Source organism: Natrix helvetica, assembly GCF_964273705.1.
Source record: "Natrix helvetica genome assembly, chromosome: 4".
In the NCBI taxonomy this organism is placed as follows: Eukaryota; Metazoa; Chordata; class Lepidosauria; order Squamata; family Natricidae; genus Natrix; species Natrix helvetica.
Window position 1 is genome coordinate 159554446 of NC_138550.1, and position 23857 is coordinate 159578302.

At 45.3% G+C, this 23857-nt stretch overlaps 1 protein-coding gene across 1 annotated transcript in view; it reads right to left on the minus strand.

Moving 5' to 3' along the window:
* The window catches only part of CYRIB (CYFIP related Rac1 interactor B), a 91338-nt gene that overhangs the window by 61752 nt on the left and 5729 nt on the right, over positions 1–23857 (minus strand). The window lies entirely within an intron of this gene.

Sequence of the window (23857 nt, forward strand, 5' to 3'; positions counted from 1 at the left end):
TGGCTTCCCCATTGAGTTTGCTTGTCAGAAGGTCGCAACAGGGGATCACATGACCCCAGGACACTGCAACCGTCATAAATACGAGTCAGTTGCCAAGTGTCCAAAACTTGATCATGGGGATGCGGCAACGGTTGTGTGAAACATGATCCTTAGTCGCTTTTTTCAGTGCTGTTGAATGGTCACTAAATGAAGTGTTGTAAGATTATAGCTGTATTGCACCACCTTTGCTTTCTTTTGCGTGTCACTCTACTTCTATTTGTAAATATTTATCATTTGGGTACCTTAGAACAGCGGTCACCAACTGGTGGTCCACAAGAAAATTTTGGTGGTCCGCAGAAAAATTATTTGCATTTTTTATATTGCACAAAATCAGAGGTCCTCAAACTACGGCCCCTGGCCCGGATACGTGCAATGAATGCTTGTGTGGCTGCAGAGAGTCTCCCCCTTTGGGGTCTTTTTGTGTGGGGCAGAGGGGGGCAGAAATTCCGACTTGGGGTCTGCTTCAGCCTCCTGGTGTGGGGCTTTGGGCAAAGGCTGGAGAGAAGTGCCACTGGTGGCAAAGAGCTGGAGGGCCTCGTTTCAGTGTGACTGCATCATGGCCTGGAACTGGCTGACCATCTCAGCCCGCTGAGCCTCCAGGGGCCAGTACCTGGCCTTGCACTCCCGCAGGTCTTCCCTCTGCTTGGAAAGCCTATGCTCGTAGTCCTCAGTGAGGTGCTTCTGCTGAGCCTCCTTCTCGGTCAGATTCAATTTGAACTGAGCTGCTTTGCCAACTCTTTCTCGTGATGGCTGCTTAGCTCCAACAACTGCTTCCTGTTGGGGCCCTAAGGAGCCAGGGCGGGAGGGCGAAGAGTGGCTGGGAAGGGAGAGGAGAGGCTGGCGAGAGGCTCCTTGGCGTGAGTGACATCAAGTTGGCCATGTCCACCCAGTCACATGACAACCCTCCCCCTGCCATGCCCAACTTCCCCCCCCCCAGCCATGCCCATCATTATTAGTGGTCCGCGGGATTTAAAATTATGAATTTAGTGGTCCCTGAAGTCTGAAAGATTGGTGACCCCTGCCTCAGTTTCATTGCCTGCTTCCTAGAGCAAAGAGTGACTGGTCCAAGGTCACCAATTGGCTGTGTGCCTAAGACGGGGCTAGAACTCAACAGTCTCCAGTTTCCAGCCTGATGCCTTAACCACTACACCAAACTGTCCCCCAACACCTTTATGAAGAGCAATGAAAAAGTCCTGCAGAAATGTTCACCAGGCAGAATGTTACAAGTAACGGGGGATGAGAAAACCCAAGAATATTCAAGAATGTGATCGGACACAAGGCAAGAGATTTAACATCAGTAGGAATATGGAAATTGCAGACTGAACACATTGGACTTGTACATTGTTTATAGAGTCCAGGTCACAGGTTATGTAAATAATCCTAAATGATATTAATATCATGGAAAATAACAATGGTTTGTCAATCACAAAGGAGATTGGGATCAGTGATGGCTTTCTGGCAGATGCTATTAAATGTGTTGCTTTAGGATAGCTATGAGATTAAGATTGATGCGAAACAGAAGGTTATATGCTTCCCATGCTCCAATTACATCTGGTACCAGTGATTAGAACATGTACAAATTCTATAATTGTACTGAAGCAATGGATGGAAACTAATCAAGAACCAACCTTAGAACTAAGGAGAAATTTCCTGACAATTAGAACAATCAATCCGTGGAAACACTTGCTTCCAGATGTTGTGGACACTCCACCACTGGAGGTTTTTAAGAAGAGATTGGACAACCATTTGTCTAAAATGGTATAGGGTTTCCTGCCTGAGCAGGAGGTTGGACTAGAAGACCTCCAAGGTCCCTTCCATCTCTGTTATTCTGAGCTATATTACTTATAATGGAGCTGGATAGATGGCAGTAAAAGCAAGAATAATGATACATTATAATTTGTAGGAAATGCATAAGGAAAAAAAATATTAAAATGCTCTAAATACATATTTCAAAGCCTAAACAGGAACTGTTTTGTGAATAAAATGAAATGAATAAAATGAAAGTTAATGCTCAAATAACTGAAAACATTTTGTGCATTCCTGCTGTACTTTCCATCTGCAAACCATCTCAATTATTTCTTGGCACACGCCTGAAGTGTAAGCATCTGTCCTCTACCTCTCATGCTGAGTCAGCATCAGGCTTTAATAGGTGTGCTAAAATGCTTCATCAGTAGAATGTAGCCTTGGGCAAATATATTGGGGGGGGGGGGGAACCCAAAGAGATAGCAAAAAATGAGAAAGAGCTTTGAAAATTAATCTTGCTATCTACGGAAATCAAGGACAATACCCAAGGCAAGCCAATTGCAAGAAAGTGAAGTTGTGCAGCTTTTTACCCGTTCTACCGAATTAAAAAGAAAAAAAAACACCACAAGGTAGAATTTCTCATATTAAAATATATATAGATACAACCTGTACGTCTTTAGATGTCACTGCTAATAGTTCTATACAATACAATACAATAGCAGAGTTGGAAGGGACCTTGGAGGTCTTCTAGTCCAACCCCCTGCCTAGGCAGGAAACCCTATACCGTTTCAGACAAATGGCTATCCAACATCTTCTTAAAGACTTCCAGTGTTGGGGCATTCACAACTTCGGGAGGCAAGCTGTTCCACTGATTAATTGTTCTAACTGTCAGGAAATTTCTCCTCAGTTCTAAGTTGCTTCTCTCCTTGATTAGTTTCCACCAATTGCTTCTTGTTCTACCCTCAGGTGCCTTGGAGAATAGTTTGACTCCCTCTTCTTTGTGGCAACCCCTGAGATATTGGAAGACTGCTATCATCTCTCCTCTAGTCCTTCTTTCTATTAAACTAGACATACCCAGTTCCTGCAACCGTTCTTCATATGTTTTAGTCTCCAGTCCCCTAATCATCTTGGTTGCTCTTCTCTGCACTCTTTCCAGAGTCTCCACATCTTTTCTACATTGTAGCGACCAAAACTGAATGCAGTATTCCAAGTGTGGACTTACCAAGGCATTATAAAGTGGTATTAACACTTCACGTGATAATTCTATGATCCTCTGAGTGAGGAATGGTAAAAATCCAATGCTATCTTTCTCTTTTTTGCAATGATTTTAAGGAGCAAAAAGGGTCCACATGGGGAAAATGGGGCTTGGGAGGATCCCTGCAGCCTGAAACAGCTGATTATTGGGAGGCCCATGCTGAAATTGAAAGTGAAACTTGCTGCAGAAGGCAAATTGCTGGGAGGCAGAGGCAGATTTTTTTCCCTTGTGCTAATCAGCCTGTTTGATGTTTGCTTCAAGGAGCTAAGTCAATAAGTATAAATGCCTATAGAACATTCAAATTATTAGACTTATTTTTTAAAGACTGTGTTATTATTGTTCTGGACAACTTAACAAAATGAAGAAGCTTTTTAAAATAAATGCTTGATCTGAAGAGGCCCAGTGCTATTGTATCTTCTTTTAAATAGCAGAGAATAATGTATACTTCCAGAAAGCCACATCAATTTGAACAGCATCTGTACAACTATAGTCTGAAATGTAACACCACAAACAGTGTATATCGTCTGTGCTGTTTGCTGTTTGTTGCAAGGAGGCAAATTGCTGGGAAGCAGAGGCAGATTTTTTTCCTTTGTTTTCCTCCCTAAAAGCTAGGTGCATCTTATACTTCGGAGTGTCTTATACTCCGAAAAATATGGTAATTTTTTAAAAAAGATCCAAAAATTGAACTCATTTGGGTCCTTGTTTCATCTACTTTTTATAAATTGTTCTTGGATCAAAAGAATTTACTCCATCCTGCATGTGTGCTACACATCTTAGAGTATCTTACTTCTTTCTTACTGGTTGGCTGATCCAGATTTGGTAGCGAATTGTAAGCTAAGCCATAATAATGTTCAGTTTGGTTTGTCAAGCAAACCACACCATGCTAGGAGTTCAGATCATCATATCAAGCCCTACACTTATATTTTAGTGTAATGTATGAATCCAGTTCCAGAATGAGTTGGAAGGGACCTTGGAGGTCTTTTAGTCCAACAATGGAATTATCAGAACAGTTGTAGGCCCTGCTTAATAAAGAGAAATTTAAAAGAAATTTACAGCTGACTTTTAACTGAGTTGGATTCCCAGATGATGACATCATTGAGTTTTCACAATGATGCTATTGCATTAGTTGCAAACTTTCTCAAATTGGTCAAAACTTAGCAGACGTTTTCTATTATATTACAAACTAATTTCTGCAATTCATACCATCAAGGCTCTACGAGTTTCAACTGGTAAAATTTGGCAGTTGGTCTGTTAACCAATGCAACATATTCAGAGAGCGTTACACTCCAATGTTGGGAAACCTGCTTTTGTCACCAGCATTTTTAATACACATTTGGAATGACCTCCCCCCAGACATCAGGACAACAACCGACCTTCGCTCCTTCCGTATGAAGCTGAAAACCTACCTGTTTCGACTAGCTGACCTGGCATAATACTACAACCTCTCCAGCCCAGGGCATTTTTAATTGGTAATTTTAGTTTTTAAGGGTTAATTTCACTGGGGTTTTAACTTTTTTAGGTATTGTAACTTATTTATTTATTCTTACCTCCTCTGTACGCTATATAATACTTTTGTACGTCGCCCCGAGTCCCTGTGGGGAGAGGGGGCGACTAATAAGTTCAAGTAATAAATAAATAAATAAATAAATTTATAGCCTTGGTTTGAAGCTCTAAAGCCACAAATGACAGAAAACTGATTGAATGAGGTCCACCCAACTCAATAATGAATCTGAGCAGTCCTTGAAGGAGAGAACAACAATGCTTTTATTTTCAGTGCCCAAAGCATTTTCTCATGAATTCTTCTTCTTCAAAAAAAATCAGGGCTCCAGGGCAGGGTATGCCTCATAAAAGTACAGGTACAGATAATACGACATTTAAGTTCACATCTTGGAAAAGCTGGCATTACAGATTCATGCCCATGCATGCCTATGATCATAAATGCACTTTTTCTCATCAGATTGCAAACCATTGTATTATCAGATGCCTTTCTAAATTATCCTTACAGTAATTAATATCTAAGTGACAAAATGGATACTATGGTGCAGTGGTTAGAATGCGGAATTGCAGACTAAACTCTGCCGACTGCCAGGAGTTCGATCCTGACCGGGTCAAGGTTGACTCAACCTTCCATCCTTCCGAGGTCAGTAAAATGAGGACCCAGATTGTTAGGGGGCGATATGCTGACTCTGTAAACTATTCAGAGAGGGCTATAGAGCATTGTGAAGTGGTATATAAGTCTACGTGCTATTGCTATGTCGATAGTGAGTCTTTAGATGTTCGGCAACCTGTGTGAAGTGTTGCTGGCAAAGTCTTTTGGATATCAGGGGATATTTGAGATTGGCTGAAACTGATCTTTATGGATCAATACTGCACACTGGGTTTATGCTTCTCAGCCTGTTAAATAAGTACTAGGAATTCACTGTGAAATAAGTACTAGGAATGGAATGGGACTGAAATATCTATGATGTTTTTGTTAGCTACAAATCTCATGTCATTGTGTGAAAAAATATCATGCAAAAGCTAAGGATATTCTCATATTCCCAAAATGAATGAATGAACAACAGTGTGTGTGTTTGTGTTTGTGTATGCGTGTGGCTTCTTGAGACAAAGTGAACAACTGAATGTCACTCAGTTGGCCTCATATCCAATGTAGGATTAGAATTCGCAGTTTCCCAGTTAATTTTGTATTGGATGTAGAAAGCAACACAATTTCATCCTATATAAGAATAAATATACATGATATCAAACATACAAAACATAGAATATCGGTATGGATGGCAAAAACTCGAGATGCACTTGTAGTAAGCTATCTATTATCTTTTTCTCTCTCAAGCCTCCGCTGGACTATGAATAGATATTAAAAAGAAGAAAACTAGCATACTCAGGGGAAAATGCCATTTTAAACATGGAATTATAACCTGGAATTCTTAAGGATACTGAATGAAAGGCATTCCTGCCTTTCATTAGGGCAACAGGAAATCTTCCATTGCAAATAGTTTGTGCACTCATACAGAGATGTTTTGATATAGATTTTTACATGCCAAACAGTTTGTTAAGAAAGCACTTACGCTGTAAAGCTGCTGTAGACATAGAACAAAAGATACGAAGATTAATTTCTAAGAGCTCAGTTGTACATTTTGAAGGCAAAATAAAAGGCATTATAAAAACATATATGTTTCAAAATTTGACAGCTACAATGAGAGTTGATTATCGTATTTTTGGGAGTATAAGATGCACCTTTTTCCCTCAAAAAAGAGGCTGAAAATCTGGCTGTGTCTTATACACTGAATACAGCATTTTTTGCCTCCCGAAACCCCGCCCCCTTCACCAAAATGGCTGTGCATAGCCTTTAGGAGCCTTGCAGAGTGCTCCTGGGGGCTGGGGAGGGAGAAATGACTGAATAACAGGTCATTTTTTGCTCAATTTTGCTCCCCAGCCCCCAGGAGCACTCTACAACCCTCCTAAAGGTATGCATGCCCCTTTTTTGGAAAAAAAAAAAAACTAGGCCTGTTTTTGCGAAAAACGAGCCGTTTTTGGGAGGTCTGCAGAGTGAAAAAACTTTTTTTTTAAAAAAATTGCCTCTTCAAAACCTTGGTACTCTGAAAAATATGGTATTTTCTTATAAATGTTGATCAAAAGCAAATAGGAGAAATGACAAGCTCTGTTGACTAGATTACAACTACAGTATTTCAATATCCAAATCTATATTTGAAGATTGAGGGTATGCCAAATGTTCACTCTGGAACCATTTCAAGTGTATAACTTCAAGAAATCTCCCAATTTTGCATGTAAAACTGACATTCTGAGTGCAAAATGGGCAGTTGGAAAAGTTCTAAGCTCAAAATGGAGATATGAGGGGGGGGGGGGGGAGTTTGCAACATTCTCGCTTCCAACCTGAATCCTAAACATTCAATGCTGGGAATTTTTCATTTTTGTGCTCAAAAACAAGATGCTTCCCAAAGGTCCATGCTGGTTTTGCAACCTCATTATTGGAAGATCTCACAGGTATCTTATCCTGTGCTGTGCTTCTAACCAAGCCATATTTATTCCATAGGAAGTACAATATATTTTACAACCATAGCACCAGTGATCTTAGTGAAACTGACACCTCATGAGGTGTGCAAATAAAAATAAAAAACTTTTAAGTGAAAGAGAAGTTTGTAAAAAAAAAATGTACAATGTTCCTGTCCAAAACTGACAGTTCTACTGTGGCTTTCAAGACTGGAAAAGGCTACCTACCGATATAGTGAGTAATCATCTGAAATGCAGCTGAATGTTTTTCAGGCGAGCAAGAAATTTCATTGAGTAACAACTACACACCCCAGTCAGTTTGTTTCAAGCTTTAGCTATGTTCAGTTAGTGCTTCCTTCCTTCTACTGGGTGGAGTCATATCCTCAGGTTTAGTTTCTTTTTAGAAAAAGGGAAATATATCACACTAAGAGGCCAGGGCTGCAATCCTAGGAAGAAGCTTCTTTCTAGAGCAGTGTTTCTCAAACTTGGCGACTTTAAGTCCTGTGGACTTCAACTCCCAGAATCCCCCAGCCAGCTATGCTGGGAGTTCTGGGAGTTGAAGTCCACAGGACTTAAAGTCGCCAAGTTTGAGAAACACTGTTCTAGAGTATGGTGGGTGAGAGGGGGGGGGAGAGGGAGGGAGGGAGGGGGAGAGGGAGGGAGAGAGAGAGATAGAGAGAGATAGAGAGAGAGAGAGAGATGATTAGAAAAAGCACCTTTGCCATGTCCTGGATGACTGAGAATCTCCAGACATTTATCCAGAAAAGAAGCTCTCTAAGCAATGGGTTTTCTATGCTCAATTGTATCATTTGGTTGACATTTTTTACACCTCTCAAAAAACCATTTGGAATTCTGACACATGAAGAAAAGAGTGGGCTCACTTGACAAGAATAACAATTAAATACAATTTTAAAAAATACTGCTAAAAGGAAAAATAATTACAATTATTTTGTAATTATTATTATTGAAACTACAATTCTATTGTAGGACTGTAAGGATTCTATCCATAAGAAAGGCTGAATGCCAAAGAATGGAGGCCTTTGAACTCTGGTGCTGGAGAAGAGTCCTGTGAGTCCCTTGGACTGCAAGCCGATCAAACCGGTCAGTCCTAGAGGAGATCAACCCTGACTGCTCTTTAGAAGGCCAGATCCTGAAGAGGAAACTCAAATACTTTTACCACCTAAGGAGAAGGAAAGACTCCCTGGAGAAGAGCCTCATGCTGGGAAAAATGGAGGGCAAAAGAAGGGGACGACAGAGAATGAGGTGGCTGGATGGAGTCACTGAAGCAGTAGGTGTTAGATTGGGTAATGGACAGACACACACACAGGCTAATAATAATAATAATAAATTTGGATTTATTAGCCGCTCCCTTTCCAAGTAGGACTCGGGGCGGCGTACAATGGAGCATATAACATGAAACATATATAACAACACCAAACGTACATACATACACAACACACATACATACACGGAGGAGGAAGCAAATTACATCAATAGACAGTTAAAAATCTGCTTTAAAATACCCCAATTGTAAAAACCCAATAAAATTAATATTTAAGAACAATTTAAAAACAGTTTGGAGGAATGGGAAAATTACGATTGCGATTGAGCCAGGCCGGATAATTGAAAGAGGTGGGTCTTCAGCTGTACACGGAAGGAGCGGAGATCGGAAATCATCCTGATGTCACGGGGGAGGTCATTCCATAGGGCTGGGCCCATCACAGAGAAGGCTCTGCTCCTGGGTGTCGCCCCCCGGCACTGTTTGGCGGACGGCACCCGGAGAAGTCCCTCTCTGTGTGAGCGAATTGGTCGTAGGGATGTGTGGGGCAGGATGCGATCCTGCATATAACTAGGCCCTGTGCCATGGAGCGCTTTAAAGATCATAATCAAAACCTTGAAACGCACTCGGTAGACCACAGGCAGCCAGTGCAGCTCGCGCAGGAGAGGTGTTACAGGGGAGTATCTAGTCCTCCCCATAATCACCCGCGCGGCCGCGTTCTGGACCAATTGTAGTCTCCGAGTGCATCTCAAGGGAAGCCCCATGTAGAGAGCATTGCAGTAATCCAGGCGAGACGTCACTAGCGCATGGGTGACTGTGCGTAGGGCATCCCGGTCCAATAAGGGGCGCAATTGGCGCATCAGGCGAACCTGATGGAACGCCCCCCTTGCCACGGCTGTTACATGGTTGTCCATGGACAGCCGGGTATCCAGGAGGACGCCCAAATTGCGCACCTGTTCCATGGGGGCTAGTTGGACGCCCCCGATGGCCAGAGATGGAAGCACCTGGTTGAACCGGGAGGCCGGAAGCCACAGCCACTCCGTCTTGGAAGGGTTGAGTTTTAGTCGGTTGCCATCCATCCAGACCCGTACGGCCTCCAGACACCGGGACATCATTTCGACGGCCTCATTGGGGTGGTTCGGAGTGGAAATGTATAGCTGAGTATCATCAGCATACAGATGATATCCCACTCCAAAACCACGGATGATCTCGCCCAGCGGTTTCATATATGTGTTGAACAGGAGAGGCGAGAGCACCGATCCCTGTGGCACTCCACATGTGAGTGGCCTCCGGGTCGAACTCTGCTCCCCTGTCAACACACGTTGCGTCCGACCAGAGAGGTAGGAGCCAAACCACCGTAAAACGGTGCCTCTGACTCCCAGCCCCTCTAGCCGGTGCAACAGGATACCATGGTCGATGGTATCGAACGCCGCCGAGAGATCTAATAGGACCAGGATAGAGGAACAACCCCTATCTCTGGCCCTCCAGAGATCATCAACCAATGCGACCAAGGCCGTCTCCGTGCTGTGCCCGGGTCGGAAGCCGGACTGGCGCGGGTCTAGATAATCATTTTCCTCCAGGTGACGTGGGAACTGCTGTGCTACCACACTCTCTACAACCTTCGCTAAAAAAGGAAGGTTGGAGACTGGACGATAATTGACTAGGTCCGTTGGGTCCAGGGAAGGCTTCTTGAGCAGGGGCCTCACCACCGCCTCTTTCAAGGCGGCCGGTAGAGACCCCTCACCCAACGAGGCGTTCACCAGGCCCAGGAGCCAGTCACGCGTGACCTCCCAGGATGCCAGTACAAGCCAGGAGGGACACGGGTCCAATAAACATGTGGTGGGTCGCAGACGTCCACGCAACCTGTCCAAATCCTCGATGGCAACCGAGTCAAACTCCTCCCAAAGCGGTCCCTCAAGACTCGCAACGGGCGTCTCTACTGAACCACTGAAAGGGGTCCATCCCATCCGGATTTGAGCGACTTTGTCCTGTAGATAATTCCCAAACTCCTCTGCTCTGCCCTGTAAAGGGGCTTCCCGTGGTCTCTCAAATAAGAGGGAACGGGTCACCCGAAACAGGGCGGCAGGGCGGTTATCTGCAGACGCAATAAGAGCAGCGCAATGTTGACGTTTGGCCGCTCTTAGTGCCACAAGGTACGTCTTCAAATAGGCTCGTGCCTGTGCTCGGTCAAATTCGGAACGGGAGGATCTCCAACGACTCTCTAGGCGTCTCTTGTGGCGTTTCATAACCCTTAGCTCCTCGGTGAACCAAGGTGCCAGGGTGGTTCTTCGCCGCAGGAGAGGCCGCAAAGGCGCCACCCGGTCTAGGGCCCCGGTAGCCGCACTATTCCATGCGACTACCAGGTCCTCTACTCGGGGGCGGGTCAGGTCCACAGGAGGTGGCCCAAGTTCCGTCTGGAACCTATCCGGTTCCATCAGGCGCTTGGGGCGGAACCATCTAATACCTTCCAGTTCCGCCTCCTCGCGGCGGGGGGTAGCACCAGGGAAGTCCAGCCGGAGAAGTGAGTGATCCGACCATGACAGGGGAATAGTGTCTAGATCCCCTATTCCCAGATCACTCGTCCACTGGCCAGAGACAAAAACAAGGTCCAGGGTGTGGCCTCCCTCGTGAGTAGGGCCCTGAATTAACTGGGTCAGGTCCATGGCTGTCATGGAAGCCATGAACTCCCGAACCCCCTCAGACGCTTCTCCCATCGACGGCAGATTAAAATCCCCCATCACTAAAAGTTTGGGGGTCTCAACCGCCACCGATGAGATCAGCTCAAGGAGTTCGGGCAGGGCCGCTGAAGTATAGCGAAGAGCCAGGTATACTATCAGCAGGCCCAACTGCCTCCCTGGGCCCCATCTCACGACGAGGGACTCACACCCGGATGTCTGCGGCACAGTGAACTCTCTCGGCTCTAAGTCTTCCCGGATAATCACTGCTACCCCACCGCCCCTTCCCTGGGCCCGAGGCTGGTGAAATGCTCGATAACCTGGAGGGCACATTTCCACAAGGGGTAGACCTCCCTCGTGGCCCAACCAGGTCTCGGTTATTCCGGCGAGGTCCGGGTCCCCCTCCAAAATTAGATCGTGGATGAGGGGGGCCTTATTAACAACGGACCTCGCATTGCATAACAGCAGTCTCAGGCCTTGGGTCTGTAGATCCTGACCACCTAGTATGCAGGGATTGGTACAAACGACCGGGAATGACCAAAAACCCCGGTCTCCCAACCGACTACGTGCTCTTAAACTGTCCTCGCACCTGCCCCTCCCTACGACCGTTGGTATTAAGGTGCCCTGCATAGGAATGCTATCTTCCCTCTCCTCCCCCACTCCGCCCCCTCCTCTTTCGACCACACCTAAGTGCCTGGCTCTTCCATCCCTCCTAACCAGTTCCCCCCCCCCCCATCCCTACAACCCCTCCCCCCCCCATCCTTATAACCCCTTACAACTTTTAAAAAACATTTAATTAAAAAACCCCTTAACGTGCGCTTCCTCCACCTCTCTGGGTTAATGAACCCGTCCTCAAGGTGGGCCCTCGAGAGGGCTGGAGGCCAGACCTGCGAGAGAGGGGACTCCCGCAGCTGCAGTAAATCCGACTTCGTGTACATAAAGATCATATAGAAAAAATCATAGGGGCAAAGTTAGTTAGTTACAGATGCTGAAGATGTATCCTGGTTTGTCGTAGATGTTGTCCTAACCCTAGGTGAAAAGGGTAAGTTAGTGGGCTAGTCAATGGTAAAATAGATTAATGAGGTTTGAAGCTGTGGCAAGAGAATCAGTACTCGATAAAGGCAGGAAGGAAAAAGTCACACCTTCAGCAACTGTCCACCTATCCCCCTGGTGTCTCTCCTCCATGACCAGGCCCAGGAAAAGATGGACACTTGCCTTCTTGGGACCCCTGCTGCTCATCTTCGCAGGGGCTATTGTTAGATGTTAGACATGTTAGATGTTAGACATGTTAAATTCCACAACCTTAGATTTCAAGCTTTCCATTCCAGTTGTCTTTGCTCTGATGTGGTTCACTCAGCTCCCCCTCCACCAGCCGCTTCGTTTAGCTCTCCTCTCTTCTCCTCTCCTCAACTCCATCCACACAACGAAGCGGTCTTCCGGCTTTCCGACCAGCGCCCCGGCCAGCACGCCAACACACCAACACGCCAGACACCATCATCGTGACTCCGCACGTCTCTCCACCTCTCCACGCCTCTCGCCTTTCGCCATTTGTCTCTCCGCTCAGCGCCTAGCGCTCTGCTCAGCGTCTGGCGCTCCCACCAGCCAGACGAACACCCCACTACACACCTCTGCTCGCCTCTCGCCTCTCCGTTCCGCTCTCCGCCGAGCGCTCAGCGAAAGGCAAACGGCGTTCGGCGCTCTCATATTCATTCTGAGCTCGGCGTCCTCAGCGTTCCCGGTTTCCTGCCGGCCAGCCGACCACCCAAGTGCCCTGCCCGACCCATCATAGCCAGGCAGAGCCGGGGGGTGGTCACCGACAAAGCCCGACCCTCAGAATGATATTGAGGGTCGGCAGCACCTCTCCCAGCTGGGAGGCCCCTCCGCAATTCTGCGGAGCTTACACGACAGCCGCCATTCGCCCCGGAAGCTCCTCCTCCTCCAGAAGCTCCTTGATTATGATCAGGGGACAGTAACAACAGCTCTTTATTGTAACACAACAAGTGAGAACAATCCAGCGAAGGTTGAGTCTGACAGCAGCCCTTTTATAGGGAGCTGTCAGATCCTTTGACCAATGAGATTAAACCTTGGTGAAAACTACTATAACTGAAGCTAGTATCTAACACCCCTCCACTCTTAGATGGAATAATCCTACTGGTTACGTAGTCATGCAGGTAGGCGGGCTTTTTGGTAGCTCTGCCTGACCTGCGCAGTTCAGTTGGAGGGTGTTCTTCAGACAGGTCGGGTGGACCTGTTTGCTATGCAGCTCTGCTTGGTGGAAACTCCTGGAACCTTTCACAGGCCGCAGCTGGAGCTGAAGATGGCTCCGACGCCAAATGGGGAAGCGTCGCAGGTCAGCACCAATGGCAGGGTCTGGCTGTACTGCACAAGGAACGTGCCCGCCGACAGAAGTCTTTTTACCGCGGTAAATGCGGCAGCCTCGGCTCTGCCCCAGGACCACTTCACATTCTTTGCCAGGAGGCAGTGTAAGAGCTCAGCAACGGTGGCTTTCTGTTTAAGATGCTGTAGAAATGAAGGAGCCCGAGGAACGCCTGTAGCTCGGTTTGATTGCGAGGTGTAGGGGCATCCTGAATAGCTTTAATTTTTCTCGTGGTCGGGTGAATCCCAGAGCCGTCGATTATGTATCCTAAGAATTCAACCCTTGGCACGTTAATTTGGCAGTCAGACCCATCAGATTTGACAGATGTCACTATAGGGGTCTCCCAGCGTGCCTGATCAACTGGCTCTAGGATTCCCTGGCCTACGAGCTTGTCAATTTCCAGATCGATTTTGGGGCGGAAAGCGAAAGGTAGTCTCCTGGGCTTTAGCCTTATGGGGCTATGTTGGGGTCCAAATTAAAAGAGATTGGAGTCCCCACATAATTACCCAGACCGGTGCCGAAGACGTCCTCGAACTCCTTAAATATTGCTTCGGCGCTCTCGTCTTTCAAGGCGTTGATACCGGTCACTTCTAGCCCCAGGGCTTCAAACCAGTCAAGTTCCAGGAGGCTCTGCAGGTCTCCGCTGACCACCGTCACTGGGAGCTGGCTGCTGTAGTCTTTGAATTGCACCCGAAGGTGCCCTGGCCCACAATGGGGACTTGGTTCCCCTGGTAATCACAAAGGAGGATGTCAGGTGTGTGAAGGTGTTGCTTCTTTAGGTAGATAGCCCGCTTGAGTGTAGACCACGGCATGATGGTCAGTGATGACCCCGTATTGATCTCCACCTCACATGGAGAGCCCTCAATGAGGACTGTGACCTTAAGCTTTTTTGGCCGCCTAGTGTGGACTTGGCCGATTGAGGTGTGGTAGGTGACTCTGGAGTCGCCCTCTGAGCGCCGTGGTGGTTTCTGCCATGCCCCTTGGTTGGGCCTCTGCTGGCGGTTAGCTCAGCTTCTTGGCTGCCAGGTCATCGTGGGGTGCTCGCTTCTGCAAACTTTGTCGATGTGCCCCTTTCGCTCGCAGTGCTGGCAGATAGCGTCACGGAAACGGCAAGCCGATTGGGCATGGTCTCCTCCGCAGCTAGCGCAAGGTGGGAATCCTGGTTTGAATTTGCACGCCAGCTTGGCATAGCTACTGCGCATGCAGCAGCTGTCATCTTCTTCGCCTTCAGAGCTCTCGGCCTCTGCAGCCTCGCTATGTATGCATGTGCTCTTCCCTGCGTCTTGCCGAGTGCTTTGATGCTGCAGGGTCTCTGTAGACTTGACGGGGTTAGATTTGGCAAGTAACCTCCTCTGTAAGTCAATGTCCCACACACCGCATATAATGCGGTCAAGAATAAGTTCATTTAGGTCTCGGAACTCGTAGTACGCTGCGGCCTTTCGTAGCGCCGCAATGTACTCGTTGATTGATTCGCCTTCCTTCTGGTTGCGAATTTTAAATTCGTGCCGGCGAACGTGCTTAGACGGCTTGGGAGTGTAGTGGGTCCTTAGCGTCTGCTGGAGCACGGACCAAGTGACCAATTGTAGCGGTGTTGGTTCAGAGAGGTCTTTGGCCGTTTCCAACAGTTCCCATCCACAGTAACATGTTCTTCTTGCGGCCTTCAGAAAGGCCCATGAGGTCGTTGGCTTCGAGGAAGCAGTCAAACCTCAGCATATACGAGTCCCAGTGCTCGGTGACTGGGTCATATGAAGTAGGTGGGGCATGCATGGCCATTTTGTGTTCTGAGGGTGTTTTGAGTTTGCTGCTCAAAAATGACTGCTGAAAGCCACGCTGAGCTCCGGGCTAGATGTACTTGCTGGATTGCAATGCTCTTTTTGGTTCGCCTAGTTGCCTTCCAATCCCATCCTCGTCGCCAGTGTTAGATCGGGTAATGGACAGGCACACACAGACTAACGGTAACAACAGCTCTTTATTATAACACAAGTGAGAACAATCCAGCGAAGGTTGAGTCTGACAGCAGCCCTTTTATATGGAGCTGTCAGACCCTTTGACCAATGAGATTAAACCTCTGTTCTCACCGGAACAGAGGACCTCGGTGGAAACTACTATAACTGAAGTTAGTATCTAACAACAGGCATGAGCTTAAATGGAAGCCAGAGGATGGTAGAGGACAGAAAGGTCTGGAGGAACGTTGTCCATGGGGTCACGATGGGTCGGACACGGCTTCACAACTAACAACAAGGATTCTATATTTCAAAATAAATGTATACATTTTTGACCAAGTATGTTTACACAAGTTCAACAAGCATGCCCAGATTATTTTACTTTACCTATATTATTGTGTTTTTAATATTAACACAGAGAAATCAAAAGCGTCACAGCCATTGAAATCCTAAATTTTGAAGGAAAGATAGCACAATGTTCCCGCACTGTGACAGAACCCCAAAAGCTATTTTGGTTGCATGTTCTTACCTGAAAGTGGCTCTCTAATTAAAACTAAGTCCTTTTTAAGAAACAGGGATCTGCAGAATCTACAGTCATAAGATGCAGCACCAGTCATCAAAACAGCATCTCCAGATGACCAGGCATTTCCACTGATGGACAAAGCTGTCAAAAAGCATGTAGTCCTTACAGCAAAACGGAACCATTGTCTTTAGCACACATCAGATTATTCAGACCTTGGGATAAGCAGGATCATGTTCCACTTGTGAACTCCTAAAAGCAACTTTCTGGACACTACAAATAGTCCTCGCTTTATGACGGCAATGGGAAAAAGAATTCCTGCCACTAAGCGATGCATTGTAAAGCATAACACCAAATGACTAGATCACTTAACAATGGCAATCCCAGCAGTCATGGTTGCCATCGTAACTCAAAGTTGTGAACTGGGAAGCAGAGGGAATCCCAGTTAAGGAACATGGGGGTGCCAATGGGGTAGAGGGCTACCAATGGGAGGGGGGTAGAGGAGTTTCGGGGAGGCCAGGGCAGGTCCAGGGAATCCCAATACTTCCCATTGACTTTCCTTGTGGGAAACTGACATGTTCACAAACAGCGATCATGTGATCGCAGCTCCTTTGATGTCATAATCATTGTCATGCATCCAAGTACCAGGTCATGATAGTGTGACTGTGGGGTTGCAAAGGCTGAAATTTCAAGGACTGGTCCTCATGTCCATTTTTTCAGCACTTCCGTAACTTTGAACAGTCACTATATGAATGGACATAACCCAAGGACTAGATATTACAGTGATGGGACACAGAATGCTAACTTAAGATGAGTTTTGTTCTTTTGAATCAATAAGACCACTACTCATACCTTCCCAATTTTTAAAATTTGATTCTCCCCCCAAAACCTACAGACTAAATATGATCACGTAGGACTATATTTATCAGTGTCTTGAGTTATACAGCAAGTCAATCCAAATGAATTGGCAAAATACAGTTGTCCATTTAGAACACGGTTAAACAAACCATCTTGCACTGTCTTGATTGTCCCAAAGGTGCTTCTTCAAGAGGCAATTGGACTTTCTGGTTTTTGTTTGAAGACGTTTTGCTTCTCATCCAAGAATCTTCTTCAGCACTGACCGGATGGTGAGGAATGGAAGGATTTATACGCCTTGCAGACAGCTGGTCACTTGGTTTGAAAGAGGGGTCAAAAAGGCCATCTATGTCAAAATTGAACAGCCCTCTCTCAACACAATGAATAACTATTGTCACTTTGAATGTACATTAATCGGCACACATTAAAATGAATTTTTTTTTGCATACTGATAGAGGGATATTACATCATCTATCTTCAGTCTACAACACAATCCTTTCAACAGTTCCAAGGTGGCTCCATATCCATTTGCACCACGCAGGTGACCCTGAGATTTACCCAGATAAACCTCCAGGTGGCCTCAACAACTCTCTAAAAGAATGCAAATGACAAGCTGTCTGCAAAGAATATAAATCCTTTCATTCCCCACCATCCAGTCAGAGCTGAAGAAGATCCTTGGATGAGAAGAGAAACGTCTTCAAAGAAAAACCAGAAAGTCCAGTTGCTTCTTGAAAAAGCACCTTTGGGGCAGCCATGACCTGGATGACGGAGAATCTCCATAGATTGTTCACTCAAAATGCTGAAATAATGGAATAATTCACATTATAAACTGAAAACGTAAATTCAATTTTACCCAGCCTAGTATATATCCAGTGGTGGGATTCAAAAAAATTTACTTTTTTTAACTGTGGGTGTGTCTTGGTGGGCATGGCAGGGGAAGGTTACTGCAAAATCCCCATTCCCTCCCAATCAGCTGGGACTCGGGAGGCAGAGAATAGATGAGGGTGGGGTCAGTCAGAGGTGGTATTTAATAGTCCTCTGAAATAATTTCTGCTATTGGTTCTCCAGAACTGGTCAGAACCTGCTGAATACCACCTGTGGTAAGGATACTACAAAATCCCCATTCCCTCCCGATCAGCTGGGACTCAGGAGGCAGAGAATAGATGGGAGCAGGGCCAGTTAGAGGTGATATTTGCCGGTTGTCCCAACTACTCCAAATTTCCACGACCGGTTCTCCAAAATGGAACCCTTTATAAATGTCATTCTTCTTCATTAGATGCATCCCTATATTTAGGATGTTTTTCCTACCAATCTCATTAACAAGGCAATACAATGTCCCAGTTCCTATTTGATAAATATAGCCTTTAATACCGTTTTTTTTCCAACTGCCAGCTGCCTACGCTTGCTTCAAACCCACAGGAGGGATGGCAAACCTTTCAGAAACAGATTCCTGTCCTTACTTCAACTGAAATATTCTAAGATAATATGGGTATCGCAGTCAGCTTGCAGTGGGAATGGGTGGGAAGCGATCCCTGGTGAACGTGGGAGGCCTGCCTTAATTTTGCAGTAAAAATCCGCTTCAGTTGGAAGGGGAAGAATTTAGGGATCCGGTTCTGTTCTTAGGGAAGAAACTTTCTAGATTTGTCTGTGGACATTCTCAGTCATCCAAGTCATAGTTGTCCCAAAGGGGCTTTTTTCAGGAGCAACTGGACTTTGTTGTTTTTTTTCTTTTGAAGAGGTTTTGCTTCTCATCCCAGAAGTTTCTTCAGCTCTGACTGGATGGTGGGGAATGGAAGGATTTATATTCCTTGCAGACAGCTGGTCATTTGCATCCTTTTAGAGGGTCATTGAAGCAACTTGCAGGTTTATCTGTGTCTTCAGGGTCACCTGAGTAGTGCTACTACTTCCTATAGTCTGCAATTTTTTTCCCCTCTGGAAATCCATTCCTTATTCCCACACCATTCCAAGGGGGTTCATCCCAAATTGTATAGCTAAAAGTCTATGGAGATTCTCAGTCAATCCAGGTCATGGTTTTCCCAAGGGGGCTTTATCAGGAGGCAACTGGACTTTCTTCTTTTCTCTTTTGAAGATGTTTCACTTCTCATCCAAGAAGCTTCTTCAGCTCTGACAGGATAGGAATGGAAGGATTTATATTCCTTGCAGACAGCTGGACATTTGCATCCTTTTAGAGTGTCGTTGAGGCCACTTGGAGGTTTATCTGTGTCTTCAGGGTCGCCTGAGTAGTGCTCCTGATCCTGTAGTCATTTCTCTCCCCACCCCCCTCTGGAAATCTATTTCTTATTCCCACACCATTCCAAGGGTGTCCATCCCAAATTGTGTAGCTAAAAGTCTGTGGAGATTTTCAGTCATCCAGGTCATGGTTGTCCCAAAGGACGTAGCTGCCTGCGAGGAATATAAATCCTTCCATTCCCCACTACCCTGTCAGAGCTGAGGAAGCTTCTTGGATGAGAAGCGAAACCTCCTCAAAAGGAGAAAAAAAAAGACCCAAGAAAGTCCAGATGCCTCTTGAAAAAAGCAGCCAGTGATTTCCAAATCCATTCCAATCTCCACTTCACAAGAGCTATTTCACTCTGACTCAGCAAAGCCTTTTATGTATACAGGAAGCTTCCTCAGAAGCAGCCACTTCTCTTATTTCCTAAACAAATCATTCAGCTGCCTCCACAAGCATAGACAAAATGCCAAAAACTGGACTTGGCAATTTTTGCCTTCCAAAAAATGTGCTGTGCTACTGAACAGGGAGCAACCTAAATACTGTATCAGCACTAAGGCAGATTTTTTTTTTTTTTTGCAAACTCAAGGGAGTTCATAGAGGAAAAAAGGTTATTATCAACTACAGGTACCGTGTTTCCCCGAAAATAAGACAGGGTCTTTTCTTGTGACCCCCAAAATAAACGCTTGGCCTTATTTTGGGGGAGGTCTTATTATTTTTTAGGTGCAGGAGACGGCGAGTGTGGTCACCACATGGCTGATGCTGTGTTGCGCATCGCTGGGCCTAATCGCTGGTCATTAGCATGAGGGAAGGAGCGCGGTGGCTAGGGTTAGGTAAGAGCGTGTGGGGTGCATAGGGCATGTTCCCCCCTCCCTTCCCCCCCCCCCACGGCCTCACCTCATGTTGTTTGCACGGCAACCAATCAGAGGAAATGGCGGGGACCAGATACACATGAATTTAAATATTTTCGAGGGCTTATTTTCGGGGGATGGCTTGTTTTAGTGCATGCGCTCAAAGGCCCGATTGGGCTTATTGTCCAGGGAGGTCTTATTTTTGGGGAAACAGGGAAGTCCTCGACGTACGACCACAGCAAAGTTTCTGTTGCTCAGCAAGATATTTGTTGAGTGAAGTTTGCCCCCTTTTGCAACCTTTCTTGCCACAGCTGCTACATGAATCGCTGTGGTCATTAAGCCAGTAACATACTTTTAAAGTGCGTTTGGCTTCCCTATTGACTTTGCTGGTCAGAAGGTCGCAAAAGTGGTGGATCACATGATCCCAGAATGCTATGACTGTCACAAATATGAGTTAATTGCCAAGTGAATTTTGAGATACCGCAATGGTTGTAAGCAGGGGTGGGTTCCGGTAGACACTACTGCTAGTTCGCGTGTGGGCACATGTACGCATGCGCAGTGCAATAATTGTTCTGCACATACACATAAGTGAAAAAGAAGATGGTAGTGCCTATGGCGCCGGCCGAAGAACCAGTTTGGGGGCGTGGCAGGCCTGGGTCTCTGCCAGTTCCAGCGACCCACTACTGGTTCGGCCAAACCAGTCCAAACCGGTAGGAACCAACCACTGGTTGTAAGCGTGAAAAACAATCATAAGTCACTTTTTTTAGTGCCTTTGTAACGGTCAATGAATGAACGGTTGTAAGTAGAGGACTTCCTATATTTTTTATGTTTTCTCTCTGATAGGAATCCTGATGGTATATTTGAGCATCAGCTTGAGCCTGATAATGTGCTCTGAAGGTGGTCCCTGTGATTCCCAAGAAATCTTTGTAGGAAAAAAAAAACACATATAAAGTTATGGAATGCAGCAATGGCAAAGGAATTCTGCAACATCACCTGGAATCTATACGGATCCCGGTATTTGACTGAAGGCCATCCTTACCTTACAACAAGGGTGTCAAACTCAAGGCCTGCTTAGATCTGGCCCGCGGGGCAACCCTGCAAACAGCGAAGAACCGCCCCATGTTACCTTTGATCCATTTTCGCTGGCAGGGTTGCAAGAGCCTGTTTTTGCTGGCAGAGCATTTGGGCCACTAGAGGCAACCCCAACAGGTGTGACATCCAGTTGGCCACGCCCATCCTGGCCACTTGAAATCAAACACAACCATGATGTGGCCCTCAATGAAATAGAGTTTGACACCCCTGCCTTACAAGAATATAAAAACACCCACCACATTTGTTGTGCTTTTGTCTTGACCCACATAAAATTAAGCTGTATTTGGAAGCCACACAAAAGATTCCCCTTGCCATCTGTCCAGACTGAAACTGATTTGCGCAATTTTAAGACCTCTGGCTCCTTCCAGTTGTTTGCAATGCAAAATATAGCAGCAAGGAAGAAGGCGCAAGACAAGAACAGCTCGGCTCACTTCAGCTATTATCCCAGAGATGTTTCACAAACCCAACTGGGATGGTAACAGTTCAAGAGGAACCTGTACAATTACCGTATTTTTCAGAGTATAAAATGCACCAGAGTATAAGACGCAGCAAGGTGAAGAGGATTTTTTTTTTTTAAAAAAAAGGTTTTGCACTCTGCAAACCTTCCAAAAATGGGCCGTTTTTCACGAAAATGGAGCCGTTTCCCCCCCCAAAAAAGGCATGAATAGTCTTTAGGGAGCTTGCAGACTGCTCGGGGGGTGGGGATGAGTTAAAAATTGCCTGTTTTTCGTAAAAAACAAAAAGGGCATGGATAGCCTTTAGGAAACTTATGGAGTGCTCCTGGGGGGCTGGGGAAACTGAGCAAAAAACTGGGTGGCTTTTGCTCATTTCAGCCCTCCCCAGCCCCCAGGAGCTGCCTGAAAGCCTCCAACAAGCTATGCATGGCCATTTTGGTGAAGACAGCGGGGTTTCGGGAGGCAGAAAAAGCTGTATTCAGTGTATAAGATGCACCCAGATTTCCAGCCTCTTTTTTGAGGGGGAAAAGGTGCCTCTTATACTCCGGAAAATACGATAAGTTGAGAAGGAGACAGTGTGTATTGGTTCTGAGATGTAAATACCCCTCGACTTACATTTTGTTTGGTGACCATTCAAAGTTACAACGGCACTGGGAAAAGTGACTCACAACCGTTTTTGAAGCTTACAACCATAGCAGCATCCCCATGGTCACGGGGTCAAAAGTCGGATGCTTGGCAACTGGTTCATATTTGTGACGCTTGCATTGTCCCCGGGGGTCATTTTTTCCAACCTTCTGGCAAGTAAAGTCAATGGGGAAATCAGATTCACTTAACAATCAAGTTGCTAACTTAACAACTGCATTGATTTATTTAACAACTGTCGTAAAATGGAGTAACACCCACTTCACAACTGTCTGGCTTAGTAACAGAAATGGTGGGCTCAATTGTGATTGTAAGGTGAGGACTATCTATATTAGGCCCTTTATATAATTTTGCTAGGTTGAGACATGGCTTCCATGTTATGACTTATCACCTTAGCATTAGGTTTTTAACAAAGCTCAAGTTAACTTAAGTATGAATTAGAACCCGGGATATGATCCCATAAGCCTAGGGGGGAAAAAGACAAATCTGTATGCTAAGATTGTTAAGGCATATAAGAGTTGCTAACCTAGGCAGCAAATAAATACTGTGGGATTGAATAAATACATTTCTTATCCAGTCATATAGGAATAAAAGAGTCACAGTAACCAATGTACGGTCAAAACTTTCCTACTTCCTGTAAGAATTGCAAAGATTTATAATTCAAGTTGAAGATGCTTCTGATAATATTCTGTTAGTTGCAAAATCGTGTCTGACCCATTGCAATCTCATGGACAATGTTCCTCCAGGCCTTCCTGTCCTCTACCATCCTCTGGAGTCCATTTAAGCTGACGCCTACTGCTTCGGTGACTCCATCCAGCCACCTCATTCTCTGCCGTCCCCTTCTTCTTCTTTTGCCCTCCGTCTTTCCCAGCATGAGGCTCTTCTCCAGGGAGTCCTTCCGTTTCTTTGACTTTTTCACTGCTTGGTGCACAATTGATAGTACATCTGACATTTTTGCTTTCAAATTGTTAATACCATCATGTGGTTAATACCACTTTCATTCATTCACTTTTCACCATTCGAGTTTTTCTTCCTTTCCTTGTGGAAAAGCATATCAAATGAAGGATTGGGTTAAAAAATAATAATAATAATGGAAAGGCTTTAATATTATATCATGCTTACAAGGCCCCAAATGTGTGTACTGCTGCTATTATTCTGATTACTCTGAAATCATTATAACATCAGAGACCGGGGCACTTTATGCATAAAGTTAGCTGACTGAAGTACTGTTATTGTCAAGTCGTCCTTTAATGGAAATTAATATAGTCCACTTTTTTCTATTATGCAATTTAGAATAGCTATTCCAGGTGCTTTAATGATTCCCAGAAACATGCTTAATTTGTAATGACTAGTAAATAGCAGCAATATTCCTCCCCCCCCTTTAATTATATTGACCTAGTAGGTGAGTAAAATAATGTGGAGATCTAACTGCGGTATATTTTTTTTATACAGTAAATGTCATTATAAATAAACTATTTTATAAATACCCTGCAGGAGGATTCTATTTTATTCTAGGCCTGACAGGTGTAGAACCAGCCCTTCTAGCAATTTTAAAATTAGTTCTGTATATTTTATTTTGCGCTAATGCATCCCTATCCTGCATTAAATTTCACAGGTGGGGAAATTCTGTATAATTTGTAGTGAATTTCCTTTGAATATCCTAGACACTCTAGGACTGTGTGTGTGTGTGTGAGAGTGTGTGTGTAAGTGTGTGTGTATACACACACATTTACACATATCATGATGTATGCATGTGTGTGTGTGTTTGCAACATGTTTTCTGTCTGAAAAATGTGCTTTTCTTTTTAGAATACAAGGCATTGCAACTATCTAACTCCATTTGTAGGCCTTGTAGAAAGCTCTGTTCAACTTTCTTTGAATTTGTGCTAAG